Here is a 15,568-nt window from a genome sequence, read left to right as displayed (position 1 = left end):
ATATTGTGCCAACGCTGAGTCACAGGATGGTAAAGATGAAAGGAAGCACTGTGAGCAAATAATAGTCTATTCAGGAGCTCTCTATTGTGAACAATTCCCAGCTGGGTAAGGGAGATGCATAGGTTAAAAAAAAAAACAGCTAAAACTCACTTTACCATCTCATACATTTCTCTGACTCCATGGGCATCTCCTTCGTACAACTCAAGATAGGACTCTCTTTTCCCTAAAGTTCCACTCAAAGAGTTTCAGATGTTTCATGGCTATTTCAAACGACTCTTCAGTCTGGTATTCTCAACATTGCTGTGGCCTCTAACGTTTTCTTCTGTCGGACTTCAGCTAGGCAACACAATGCCTGATGCCCCCAAAAGATACCTTTCATCATCATTAAGGTCTGTGCCAAAGGCGTGACAGGAATATCTATACCCTGGACAGCTATACTCAATGCCAAACATAGTTGAAAGGACTATTGCATGGGGTTCCCGGGTGGCTCAGCTGGTTAAGCATCCCACTCTTGGTTTCGGGCTCAGGTCATGATCTCCGGGTCCTGGGATTGAGGCCAAAAAGAGGCTTCAGGCCCAGCAGGGAGTCGGCTGGGGACTGTATCCTTCTGCCCCTCCGCCCACTGACCTACCCAAAAATTCTTTCCCTCTCTGTCTAAAATAAATAAATAGGGATGCCTGGGTGGCTCAGTGGTTGAATGTCTGCCTTTGGCTCAGGGCGAGATCCTAGGGTCCTGGGATCTAGTCCAGCATCGGACTCCCTGCTCAGTGGGGAGCCTGCGTCTCCCTCTGCCTATGTCTCTGCCTCTCTCCCTGTGTGTCTCTCATGAATAAATAAATAAAATCTTTTAAAAATAAATAAATAAATCTTTTTGTTAAGGCTCTATTGCCACCAATGCTATTTATGTTTTAAACCCTCAAGAGCAAAAAAAATAAAAATAAAAAAAATAAAAAATAAACCCTCAAGAGCTTATTTCATTACCATAGTGGAGAACAAAAAAGAAAAACAGTTCTTCAGAATTTTAGTCACACTTGTTTCAAGGATATAATAAAAGGATATCTGAATAAAAAGTGTACTGAACCCATAAATTACCCCCTATGTTATTAGAGTTGAGAAATTCACTTTCTCACCTAGGTTCTCTTGACTTCTATGATAAACAATTTCTCAGAAGCTCTTAATCACACATGGAATAGATCTTTAGTGGGCGAAAACTTTTCTGAATGCTTTGTTGAACACAACATAAGGCTAGGATCTGAACTCCATAACTTTAATTACATGATGATGAATTTCACAAGAGGTGTGGGTTTTCAAAAGCTATGGAATAAAAGAGGGAGTTATTAATTTGGCTACAATGGTCAGTGAAAGCTTTATACATGAGATGAAACTGAGTGTTGGTTTACCAGGAACACAAAGGAGAAAAGGCATTGTTGACAAAGGGAGGGATGCAATTAACTTGTGATAATCAGTAGAAAATCCTCAACTCTTCCTCACCTGCCTGAGGATCCAATGGCAGGGGAGATAAACAAATGTAAGCTCATTCCTGCGATTTGTCTGCCTACTGGGTAAATTGATGTTTGCAGAATGAAGTCATGCCAGAGCACTATACATTACCAAGAAAAAGTAAATATAAAAAGCATTAGTTACTCAAGATGGAAAATTTCCCATTTATCACTACATGTGTTCTGTCTGGACATCCTTACCAGAATATCTAGATGTATTAGTCAAAATTCTGGAAAAGAGAAAAAGGTGCTTTTGAAAAGCACAACAAAATTGAAAGTTCCATTTCATGAGAAAACACCAAATATCAAGAACTAAATCTCATTGGATACTTCCATGTTCGAAAATGGTCCCTGGCTACAACTGCTGGAGAAAAAATACCTCGATCTCCTTTCATTTACACTGCCATAACCACTCTGTTAAAACAGAAAGGGCACAGAAAAAAAAAAAAGAAAGGGCACAGAATAGCAGTATTCAACCTTTCTGTTAGGTGTGGTTGATGTTCATCAATACTTGCCTTTCTCTGAACCACCAAATCCAGCTTAAAATCATAATGCCAACTTCTCCGTGCAATTTCTGTCACATTGGAGGTAATGCCTGATTACGACTTATGTTCTCTTTGTTTCTTTTTCCTGTATAATAATGTTTTCAGGCCCTTACTACTTCATGCTGGAATTTCCTTAGTAACTTCCTAACAAATGCCAGCATATTCATTCTCTCCCATCTCCAGAATCCTGAAAGTATGCAGATGCCCATCAAGAACAAATGGATAAATTGCAGCATATTCACATAATGGAATGCTAAATAGCTAAAAGAATGAAGAAACTACAAATAAAAACAAAAATATAGATGATGCTTAGAAACATAATATTAAGTAAAAGAAGCTAGAGTCCATATTGAATGATTTCATTCGAATGAAGTACAAAAGAGGGCAAAAAGAAATGGTTGTTCCATGTCAAGACAACAGATTCCACTTTTTTGGTTTTAAATATTTCATTTTTAAGTAATCTCTACAGCCAACATGGGACTTGAACCCACAACCCTAAGATTCAGAGTCCCATGCTCTACCCAGTGAGCCAGCCTAGTTTCTACTCTAAATATACAAAGCAGGCAATGGCATTGTAAGAACCAAACAAGAATTTCTATCACATTCTGTAAAGTTGCTCCCGCCGACGGTGGTAAGAATAGAGGCTACAAGGCAAGTGGATCTGAGAGATTAACTTTATTGCAAGCACCGTCGGGCGAAGTTCCACGACTCACGCGGGAGAAGAGAAAGAGAGAGAGTGTGAGTCGTGGAAGTCGCGCTGGAAGGGAGTTGGCAGGGTCCTTTTATCGGGTTGAGGCAGGACATAGGCTTGTGTCCATATTAGGTAAGGTATGGAGGTCATGGGGTGGAGAAGCCCGTGATGGACAGTTCCCAGTTGGGAAGTTCCTGGGTGGAAAACTTCAGTTTCCTGGTGGTGACCTGCAGGCCGCAGTGAAGGTGGCGGGGGTGATCCGCCATCTTGGATAGGGTTGGCGGGGGTGATCCGCCATCTTGGAACCCTGTTTCCCAGCCAGCCCACCACATTCTTTCTTCTTCGTGCTACTTCCACATGTTTGTTTGTTTGTTTTTTAGGATTTTATCTATTTATTTATTCCTGAGAGAGAGAGACAGAGACACAGGCAGGGGGAGAAGCAGGCTCCATGCAGGGAGCCCGATGTGGGACTCGATCCCAGGTCTCCAGGATCACACCCTGGGCTGAAGGTGGTGCTAAACCGCTGAGCCATCCGGGCTGCCCTCCTTCCACATGTTAACCAATGTTTGTATTAAAAATGATCATAGAGAAAGAAAGGAAAACATAGGGCACACCATAGTTTCTTTTCAAAACTTACTCATCAGGAAGCTAATAGTCGACCGTCTTGATAGAATATGTATATATCAAGAAATAAAATAAAAAGTAGTTGAGTTAGTTCTGTCCAAGTGTTCAGTGTTCTAGTAAGAGTGAAATACATATGCGTGCATCAGCAATAAAATACCAACTGTGTAATTTTGATGATACTGCATAAATACTTGTCTATTCGCTTCAATGGGATCGAACAATGCAAAGCTAAGTGGTAAAATCCATGCTAATGGGTTAAAATTTTCATTGATCTTTACTTAGATGGTGTTAAATATCAAATAAAAACACTGTGATGAGATGGAGAGGGATAGAAAGAAACAGAGACTTACAGACAAGGAACAAAAAAAAGGGAACAGTGTTATGATATAGTACTTTGTAAAGGCACTTATTTCTTGTATTTTGAAGAAGAGTTCCCAAATTTTAAATTTGTACTGGATCCCTAAAAATAAGCAGAGAATCTTCATCTGTAATGCAATCCCTGCGGATGACCCACAGAAATAGTGCAAGTTATAAGTAAACTCCCTCCTTCCCTTTCTTTATTCCAAAACGCAAAATGTCTCCTTCCCCAAACCAGACCACTGCAAAGACACCATTGATCACAAGTAGGTCATATAGATTGTGAATGTGGCAGCTTATTCTCCCTTTTGATAAAATTTTCAAGAGCTACGTACACTGCTATAATGAATAAACTTAGTGAATAATAATTTCCTTCATGGGAAAATATACAAAATTGAAGAATACATTCCTTTTTTTTTTTAAGAATACATTCCTTTTAATATATCTATGGTACTGGTATGTACAAATTACGAGAGTAGAGATAAAAGATTTAGCTTCCCCCTCTAAAAGGCAAAACTCATAAATTATCACAGGAGAAAAAAAAAAGTTAAAAATAGTTTTTACTGGAGATATAAAGTTTTTTTTTTTGAGACATAAAGTATTAAAGAATGGGTAGGACTGGGAAGATGCCAGGCAGAGTCTACTGGGCTTCTTCTACCATAGTTGTCAACTGACTTGTTCCATTACCCATAAAAGCAAGCCTGAGGAGAGAGCAATACAAAAGAAACCGAGTTTGTACTTCCTACACACATTGCTTCCTAGAGAAACTATAGACTATTAAAGGTAGAGAGCAACCACCATCATATAATTCATGCTTCTGATTTTAGACGGAGTAATGATGGTTTATGAAGGGAAATAACTAAAAATGGACTTGTCCTTAAGGGTCTTGTTCCCTAATTCTCCATCAGAATATCTGAATTCATTCCATAAAAATCTTTCCATAGGTGCCTAGCTGACTCAGTAAGTTGAGCATACAGCTCCTAATCCTGGGGTCCTGAATTCCAGTACCACACTGGGAATAGAGTTTACTTTAAAACACACACACACACACACACACACACACACACACAATCTTTCCAGGTACTTAAAAATCTCAGTTATGGGGAGCTCCTTGACAGGTGTATTTATTTCCTTTTTTAATATTGCCTTTGCATATTAAATCAAAATCTGTATTTGCTGGGACACCTGAGTGGCTCAGCGGTTGAGTGCCTGCCTTTGGCTCAGGGCATGATCCCGGATTTCCGGGTTCGAGTCCCACATCGGGCTCCTGGCATGGAGCCTGCTTCTCCTTCTGCCTGTGTCTTTGCCTTTCTCTCTGTGTGTCTCAAATGAATAGGTAAAATCTTTAAAAAAAAAAAAAAATCTTTATTTGCTGTACCTTCTATCAGTTGGTCCTAGCTTTTATAACTTGAGACCACTTACCAAAAGTTACATGTCGAAATTAACCTATCATTTGCTAACTGAATCTTCCTGTTCTCTAGACCTAACATCCCCAATTATTCCTGAATGCCAAACCTAAAATCATATAAACTCATCACTGAGAAATAAATAATGAGAATTCAATTCTCTTAATTTCTTTTATTGTTCTCATTGATTCCATCCCATGACGTTAAATCTCCATGGTTAGAAATGTGCCATCAACTAGAATTTGCCTAATCAAGAAAACTTAGTTTTCCACCTAAACAGAAACTATGTAAAAGCACCTATAAAACTTGAATGAGACAAACCACTACCCATCCCTACTTCCCATCCCTGCATCTCATTGAAATCATATACCAAAAACCAGGTATCACCAAAGACTTCCTGGGACACTAAGCTTTTCTTAGGATGCTACTTAACTTATCTGAACAACTCAGTACCTGCATCATTTTGTATCAAGATAGACATAATAGGATAAAAGAAACCCAAGCTAACTCCAAATGACTCATCATAAGATAAAGGGATGTGGAGGGATCCCTGGGTGGCGCAGCGGTTTGGCGCCTGCCTTTGGCCCAGGGCGGGATCCTGGAGACCCAGGATCGAATCCCACGTCGGGCTCCCGGTGCATGGAGCCTGCTTTTCCCTCTGCCTGTGTCTCTGCCTCTCTCTCTCTCTCTGTATGACTATCAAAAATAAATAATTAAAAAAAAATAGAAATGACTGTCCTGGTTAAGAAAAGACCCTGGTCATCATATACATACCCTATCTAGGGATTATCAGTTTCCAAAGTCAGGACTGCAAAACATTACACTCACTGCATTAAATGAGATAAACTTCTAAAAAAAAAAAAAAATAGGGATGTGGAGCCTAGAAAATCGAGAAGTTGGTGCTAAATAGGAGAAAGGATCAAAGGGAAGGCTGACTGCATCAATTGGCTAGTGTAGTACCCCATGCTGTCTGAATATGTCAAGGCTTAAAATCATTAATTCCTTCTATTATATATTCATTAACATCATAACAGGCAACATTGGTAAAGCACTATATATTAGGCATCTTACTTGCAAAGTAACATCAAAATTCCTCACAAATTCCCTCTAACAGGATTGATGTTTTCCTCATTTTACTGATGAGTAAACTAAAGCTCACAAAGATTAACTTGCTCAAGGGCATACCCCCAGTAAAGTGACACTGCCAATATTTATGTGTTTCCAGAGTTCAGGATTTTACTATCCCCTAGAAAGACTGACTATCTGAACCATAGGGAGGGGAATGAAGGTAAATAATGCGCACTCTGAAAGGAAACTGGCAGAATAAGGAGGCAATCGTGGATTCTGATTCCACAACACATCAGTATCAGGCCTTCAGGAACAAAGTAGGAAGAAAATGAGAGCACAGGAAGTCCTGTAGAACAAGACTGAAGCAATGACGTCAGTAAGAAGGCAAAGGGAAGGGGCGCTTCTGTGGCACAGTCAGTTAGGCATCTGCCTTCAGGTGAGGTCATGATCCCATGGTCCTAGGATGGAGCCCTGCATCTGGCTCCCTGCTCAGCAGAGGATCTGCTTCTCCCTTGCCCTCTAGCTGCCTCTCCCCCTGCTTATGCTCTCTTGCTGTCTCTGTCAAATAAATTTTAAAAATCTTTTTTTTTTAATTAACTTTTATTGGTGTTTAATTTACCAACATACAGAAAAACACCCAGTGCTCATCCCGTCAAGTGTCCACCTCAGTGCCCGTCACCCATTCCCCTCCAACACCCGCCCTCCTCCCCTTCCAAAATTTTAAAAATCTTAAAAGAAAAGAAGACAAAAGTAGGCATGAAGCTGTCTGGGATACCTGAAGCAGGGAAAAAGATTCTTACTATTTCCTTTGCTGGTTTTATCCTAGAACAGTGCCTGGCACATAGTACTTGCTATGTAGCACAAAGTAGGCCTCCTTGTTGGATGAATGAATGATAATCACGAACTTCCAACTCGTGAATATTTCAAAACAATGTAAGGGATGAAATAGCTCAGACCCAAGGAATGATTTGAGGGACAAAACTAATTCCAGGAATGCCCCCTTGAGAATAGTAATAAAATGCTAGGCACAACTTATATGAGGTGTTATCGGAGACTAGATCTTTTCACAACGAAGCACTTCCAAGTTGCCGTGAGAAGGTTTAGATTTATTTACTTTTCTCTGTTCCTTTTTAAGGATGAATGCCTTTATCAACTGTGAAATATGAGTAACCACAAATCCAATGATATCACATCACGCTCAATGGAAACAATAAGCCTGCACAGCTCAAGCAAAGCTTACATGTGCATAATTCCTCCTTGATTTCTTAGAACTCAGCAAAGAATATTTTCTGACGTCAGTATACTAGGTCCAAATGATATGTAGAGAAAATGATACTACTTGAAATAAACAGCACACTATTTGAGGAAATAGGAACTTTATTTTATTCTATTTCTTTAGCAGAAACTTTAATTTACCACCATGATTCTCCACATTCGCACTAATTTCTAAGAGTTAATGATTGGAACTGGGATGCCTTGTCATTTATTTTCATTCACTTCTCAGAGATGTTTTTATTTTATTATTTTATTTTTTTAAAGATTTTATTTATTTATTCATGACAGACACAGAGAGAGAGAGAGAGGCAGAGACACAGGCAGAGGGAGAATCAGGGTCCATGCAGGGAGCCTGATGTGGGACTCGATCCCAGGTCTCCAGGATGAGGCCCTGGGCAGAAGGCGGCGCTAAACCGCTGAGCCACCAGAGCTGCCCCTCAGAGATGTTTTTAACAGATAATAAATAATGTAGTGCCAGGATGACTGTTACATTATCATACACAAATACCATAAAATATCAATTAATTGGAATCCAACCAACAGACCTTTCAACTAACTGCTTCCCCTCTGTGTTCACATTTTAGTAGAAAGATTATTGTCAAAAGATACACTCCGGTCAGATGTTTATTAAACACAGCAGCAGCAACAAGCCAAAGACCAGGAAAAGCCCTCAGGTCAGTACAGATTCAGATTGAGACCAATCTCCTGCTTGTAAATTCAGCAGTGCTGAATTTCAGTTTTGCTTTCCCTGGTCTCAGTTACCCTTCTTCTGACTGTCAGGACAACAGTAGCCTAACATAATGTCACAATGTCTGAGTCACAATGCCCATGTCAATCACCTCACTTCAACACATCACATAGGCATTTTATTATTCCACAGCCACACTACTATAAAATATTTTGAAAGAGACTAACCACAGTCACATAATTTTTGTTAGATAATAGATAATAGATTTTGTTAGATAATTTTGTTATATAACATAATATTCTTATAGTTGTTATATTTCACTATTATTGATAATCCCCTATTATATCTAATTTATAAATTAAATTTTACAATGGATATGTATGTATAGAAAAAACATAGTATATATGTCTCTGGCTCTATCTGTAGTTTAAAGGATACACTGAGTGTCTTGGACTATACCCCTCAAGACTAAGAGGGGCCCACTATACTGGACCATGGTCCCTGATTTCCACCATGATAATCCAGAAGGCCTAGGACTGGGCTTTGAGTTAGAAAATTACAGGAGACAATTAGAATCCCTGTGTCCTGGAATTAAGGGACAAGAAAAGCCAAACATTTCAACTTAGAAAACAATCTCAGGTTTTACTACATTTGACGAACAGGCAGAATGAGATGCAAAACCCACTATTTCTGTGAGGAAGGATTGTTAGAGCAGTGAAAAGTAACGAAATCCCAAGACTCAATGAAGCATAAGGCCAAACAGGCAGTTGGCACAGTGGAGATCCTAAAGCAAATATACTGTGTAGCAGAACAACTGGGTTTCAAGAAGTAAAAAAATTCAGTCACAAAGGGAGCTGATTTTACAGATTCATTCATCAAGAAATATATTATATATTTGCATCTATCTATGCAAAGCAAAAACTCAAGGGAAATAAGACAGGATCCCAGTGTTCATAAATAGAGGTTTTAGGGCCAGTATATAAAAGGATTCACATCCCACTTTTACTACATATTTCTAGTGATGGTTAATTTTGGTTCCATCTGGTTGGGCAATATACTCATCTACTCGACTAACCTAGGTGTTACTCTGCAGCTCTTTTGTTTTTTTTTTTTTTTTTTTTTTCTGCAGCTCTTTTGTAGGTGTAATTAATATTTACAATTACTGACTTTAAGTGGCACATATTATCACTGACAACATAGCTGGGTTGCAACCAATCATTTAAAGTACTTAAGAGCCAAAACTGAGGTTTCCCAAAGAGGAAGAAATTCTGTCCTCAAGACTAAAGTATCAACTCCTGCCTGACAGTCAACCTTGCCGGTCTATTCTACATATTTCAGACTTGTCGTCCCCCCCTCCAATCTAATGAAACAATTCCTTAAAAGATAATTAATGAATTCATTGGTATCCATATCACTTATTGGGTCTGTTTTAAGGCAAATACTTAATGATACACAATATTTATGTGACCTTAGGCAACTTATTCACCCACACTGAGCCTCAGTTGCCTCCTGTATAAAGTGGGGTAATAGCAACCTCATAGAGGTGTTGAGAATACTAAAACAACGGTCAAATACCTTGTACACCCTCTTCCATGCAGTGTCAATAAATGCTGTTTTTCTTATTCTTGAGATAAAGCCAAGAGCAAAGTTTTCACCCTATGCTTGTTCTGACTTTGGACAACTTACTAATCCATCCAGGTATTTCAAAGGAAGAATGATTTATTCTACATATGTGAAAACCTTAGAATGCTTTGGGAAATGGCCCAAATAGAAATGGAGACTAAAAAATTTGTTGTATGTGATACATGAAGCAGAAGGCAAACACAGGTATAAGGATGGAGGACCCAGGTATTAGGAGAGAAGATGCTGGGAAAGAACAGGAGAAAAAAAGAACAAACATCCTACATATTCTTGAATGTCACATACCAAAAACTTAAGAAAATAATTAACCTACCTAATGTCACATATACACATGTGCATCCACAAGCATATGTACACTTACATATTCCAAACACATTAAAGCCTTAAAAGTTAAAAAGAAAACAAATCAACAATGAAAAGTCTAGTAAAATACTAGAAATAAAATTTTTATGAGCTTGAGATAAAGGTTTGAGATGTTGTTTTAAAATAATTCACACAAAAAAATGCCTAAGGTTAGAAAAGCGATTAATTTGATTATACCAAAATATAAAAATGGTATGGAAAAAATTACCCAAAGTTAAAAGCAAGTAACTGACTGGGAGAAAATATTTGCAACATGTTAAAGCAACCGAGAATAATCAAAAGACTTCAACAAATCCGTAACATAAAAGACAACCCAGAAGAAAAGTAGGCAAATAATTTGCACAAGGCAAATTACAGAAACACAAATGATGAAAAAAAGATGTGAAGAAGTAGTCAGTCCACTAACTACTTATCAGTGAGATAAGCTATTACTTATCACATTTTATTTGCAAAAATTAAAAACATTGCTCTTACTGAGGTTTGATTCAGATGTAGAGAAAAATGCCACAAAGAGTTTTGAAGGGTAATTTGATTATATGTAGTTGTTAAGATTGCTTGTACCCAAAGACACGGTAAGTTTAATCGTCTCCATTTTCCCGGCAGAAATACTTGCACCTATACATACAGGACCATATAATGAATTGTTCATGTTAGCCCCTTTTCTTACTAGTGATAATTTTGAAATGACCTAAATATCCATCAGTAAGATAATAGCTAAGAATAATACTAATTATGAGATCGTGCATGCAGGCGTACACTGGCACCTACACACAAACACACGATAGAAACATACATAATATATGAATATGAAAATGCCTGATGAAATTTAAGAAGGATTAAAAAACAAACTCATAGTAGTAGTTCCTCATAAGAAGAAAGAGTGGACAGTAATAGGGATAGGAGTTCAATGCCTGAGTTTAAAAAAAAGAAGAATGTAATTAAGATATTACATAAAATTAGAGGGAAAAGAAACCCTGAAGTTCTGGAATGAGAAGGCATAAAATGCTGAGGAATTATCCCTGGCATGAAATAATTCTCTTTATTCACATCCACCAACTATGTGGCCGTATACATCTACAATGTCTTGCACCAGGCCACAAATCCCTCCAACATGGACAACTTATTCCTGGGGCTCACAGGCTCTAAACTTTATCCAAAACTGAAACTGGCCTTAGATAACACCTAATGGAAATCAAAGTCCATCCAAAATTGCCAAAGTGTCCAAAGTCCTCCATGTTCTAATGGGTTGCACGGCAGAAAGCCAAAACAAAGAGAAAAAGGTCAAGAGACGCATATTTAGAGAGCTCACACTTCTCTGCTAGTGACACTGTGCCCATCTGGCTTTTCTTCAGCTCTTTCAATAGGGACTTTCCCATTTGAGATTTAAATTTGTGAATAGCAAAATGTCCTGCCTGCCCATCAGTGAGTTAGCTAGAATCTGCTTCTCAGTTACCGAAGTGCAAATACACATAGCTTTTTTTTTTAATTTTTTTAAAGATTGTATTAATTTATTCATGAGAGACAGCGGCAGGGGGGAGAGAGAGAGAGGGAGGGAGAGAAACAGGCAGAGGGAGAAGCAGGCTCGATGCAGGGAGCCAGATGCAGGACTCGGGACTCGATCCCGTGACCCTGGGATCACACCCTGAGCCAAAGGCAGATGCGCAACCACTGGGCAACCCAGGCGTCCCATAACTTTTTTTTTTTTTTTTAATGGAGTGATCTCTGAGGTTTTGCTCCTGAATTCTGGCACATGGTTAGGCGTTTGTGCACATGCACGCATCCTGTGCTGCCTCTAAAATAAGGAAGCCCTAACAATGGTAAAATGACTAGAACTTGATTAATAAAATAAACAATTACATTTAATGCAGGTTGCATTTTGCAAGAAATGAATCAGTTCTTGGTTATACAAGGCAAGTAAACTACAACAATGCTACAAAGTGTCAGGGAAGGTCATGGAGGAGATGGTACCACAAATTAATCCAAGAGCTCCACCAAGCAAGCTGGCTCCTCAAGGCTTCCTCTGTCCTTGGAATGTCTACTCAGGTCACTGTTGCCAAGGGAGAGCCATGTTCAAGGACCTAACCTTGAGAGAATAAGGTGTTGAGAACAACATGGACTGAATGGGCAATGACGGAACAAATTATTGTTCCGAGCAAGAGGAAAATGAAATGAATCCCACCATGGCCTCTATATAAACTACTGAGATTCTGGATTGGTGGATCTGGTGATCTACTTGACTTTCAGCCACCCAAGACAAGACACCTACGTTAAATTTCCTTGCTTATTAAACCTGCCACCTACCAATGTGGAATGGACTGCTTCCCTCTCTGGTTTCTCACTGTGCTCCACACACATAGGGGCTGGTTGCATTTATTATCACCAGCGGAAGCTTGTAAACCAACACAATACTAGAGTATTTATATATGCCTCATATCTTTACTACTAGATTACAAAGTATAAATGTCACAGAAATGATTTTTTAAAGGTACCAATTCTGAGCACTCACTGTGTCAGGCAACCACCACTTTACATACATTATTGCATTTACATTGTACTCCTTATAGTAGTATAAAGCAAGTATTATTTAGCCATTTTCTAGATGGAGGAAGTGATGCTCACAGAGTTTAAGCAAATTGCTCTCAAGGTCACAATATCTAGAAGCAGAAGAGCCAGGGTTTGAATGTGAGTTTGCTACATTTCAAAGACAGCACTGGATGCACACATTAGGACAACCTTTTATATATTAAATGGAAAAATTAGACCTGGGAGATTGACAGAGTGACCCAACAGGATTTTGCTTGGTATCAGGGACTATATGTCATTCATCTTTATTTTTTTTTTGAAAGAGAACCTTTTATTACTTTTATGTACAGAAAATTCAACAGCATCCACTCAGCCCAGCTTGGTGGCCAATTTTTTAGCCTTTGCTTTTTCCTCCTTGGCGATGCGAGCCACTAACTTCGAACCCAGGACATTGCCTCCCCAGTGGCGGCAGACCTCATCATATCTGTCATTGTAATTGGTCCTGATGGCTTCGACCAGCTTAGCCAGAGCTCCCTTGTCTTCCGAGTTTATCTGTGTGAAGGTGACAGTGGTGCAGGTCTGCCTGTGGACCAGACGCCCCAGCCTGGCCTTCCCCTTGATAATGCAGTAGGGAACCCCCATCTTACAACTCAGGGCAGGCAGGAAGACAACCAGCTCAATGGGATCCACATCATGGGCTCTCACTAACAGCTGAGCCTTCTTGTTTTCCACCAAGGTGGTGACAGTGTTAACCCCAGCTCGAAGGACAGGTAGCCACTTAGTGGAGACATGGCCTTTGCCCTCAGCTTTCTTCTTGGCCTGGGCCAACAGCCTCTGCTTCTTCTCTTGCTTGGCCTCTGGTTTGTACTTGTGGGCCAGCTTAAGCAGCTGCATAGCTCTTTGGTGGTCCCAGGCCTAGGTGCACTGGTTAATGGCAGGAGGCACTTTGAGATGTTTATACAGAATGGCCCTCTGCCGCTGCAGCGGATGTAGCATGGCCACTTGACAAAGGGGGTGCGGTCCCTCTTGGGCTGGATGTCCTGTCTGATGCCAAAGTTCTTAGGCCTTTTCTCGAACAGGGGATTGACCACCTTCTTGGCCTCCTGCTTCTTCACCATGACAAGGGCCAGGGCCACCCTCTTCTTCTTCGCCTTCTTCCCTTTCGGGATCTTGGCTTGCTGGAGGAGAGAGGCGTCATTCATCTTTATATTTCCCACCATACACTGCATCATTACTTGCACATAGGAGGGGCTAAAAAAAATGTTCCAGATAAAAAAATAAATGTACATCTAAACTTAGAGGAAAATGAAATGAAAGGCTTTCAATATGCTATTCCACACTGAAATAACCCGTTTTCTAATTCATTCTCAATGTACCATAACTTCCTAAAGGACAATACTTGAAGCATAATAGTAGTTTAGATCTCATCACTTACCAGAAGCAGGATGAACCCAAAACAAAACTGTTAGATTAAAATGAAATCAATTAATGGGTTTGGCATTTTATGAAATCAAAATGAAAATCCGGCCTTTCCCATTGTTTAGATTTTGTTTTGAAAATTATAGCTAACTAAAAAGAAAAAGAAAAAAGAAAATTATAGCTAACTTTAAATATTAAACCATATCTTTTCTTTCCTCTGAAAATCTTTCAATGTCCTTTGGCCAAGAGCCATAAAGTCATGGAGAAAAATATGTGTGGCATATAAAAAGAGAAATATAATCAGATAAATCTCCTAGGTGGGAAGTAAAATGATTCAGCCACTTTGGAAAACAGTTTGGCAGTTTAGTATAAAAAACATATACTTGCAGGGTACCTGGGTAGCTCAGTGTGTTAAGCATCTGCCTTCGGCTCAGGTCATGATCTCAGGATCCTGGGATGGAGACCTCCATCAGGCTTCCTGCTCAGCAAGGAGCCTGCTTCTTTCTCTCCCCACCCCCCCTTCACCCTGTTCTTTCTCTTTCTCCCTCCCTCTGCCCCTCCCCTCCACTCCCCAGTGCTCCCCCTCATTCCCAAATACATAATTAAAACTATATATATATATATATATATATATATATATATATATATATATATATACTTTTCATATTGCTCACAGACTATGCTCCTAGGCATTTTTTAAAATTTTCTTTATTTCAGAGAGAGAGAGAGCTAGAGAGAACATTAGCAGAAGGAGGGGCAGAGGCAGAGGGAGAAGCTGACTGCCTGCTGAGCAGGCAGCAGGACTCAGGACTCCAGGTCCCTCAGATCATGACTTGAACATAAGGCAGACACATAAGCAACTGAGCTACTCAGGCACTCCACTCCCAGGTATTTCAATAAATGAAACTTACGTTCTCTCAGAAATATGCAAGTGAGTATAGAGGATTTATTCTTCATCATCAAAACCTGGGGGGAAAAAAAAACAATTGACCTATCAGCTAATGTATAAATAAATTGTAGTGCATGGTATAATGCCATCTCAGTGTTTACTTCGCAATTAAAAGGAATGGACCGCAGATATGTAACAACAAGGTTGAATGTCAAATTCATTATGGTAACTGAGAAAGGCCAATGAAAAAGGTGACATGTTGTATGATTCCATTTACATGGCTTTCTGGAAAAGGGGGAAAAATAGGTGAGGAAAACAGATCAGTCAGAGGCAGGGAGGTAGGACTGAATACAAAAGGTATGGGAGATCTTTATTTGGTTGGTATACACTTATCAAAACTCTCAAAACTGTACACTAAATAGGAAGAGTTGTACTGAAGGCAATTTCTACCTTACTTGTTTTTTAATTAAATAAAAGCATCACCTAAAACACTTGTAACTATTTGCATTTCTGTATTTCATTTTATTTTCAAGAGTAGGAGCTGCAGCTACAAATTTAGGTAGTGCAAAAGATAATAATT

General features: G+C 39.3%; 1 pseudogene; it reads right to left on the bottom strand.

The window, feature by feature from the left end:
• Positions 1–13,049: 13,049 nt before the first annotated feature.
• LOC121482259 lies at positions 13,050–15,033 on the bottom strand (annotated as a pseudogene).
• Between the last annotated feature and the right edge of the window lie 535 nt (positions 15,034–15,568).

The sequence above is a fragment of the Vulpes lagopus genome, chromosome X (assembly GCF_018345385.1).
Source record: "Vulpes lagopus strain Blue_001 chromosome X, ASM1834538v1, whole genome shotgun sequence".
Lineage (NCBI taxonomy): Eukaryota > Metazoa > Chordata > Mammalia > Carnivora > Canidae > Vulpes > Vulpes lagopus.
This window is presented reverse-complemented; position numbering and strand designations above follow the sequence as displayed.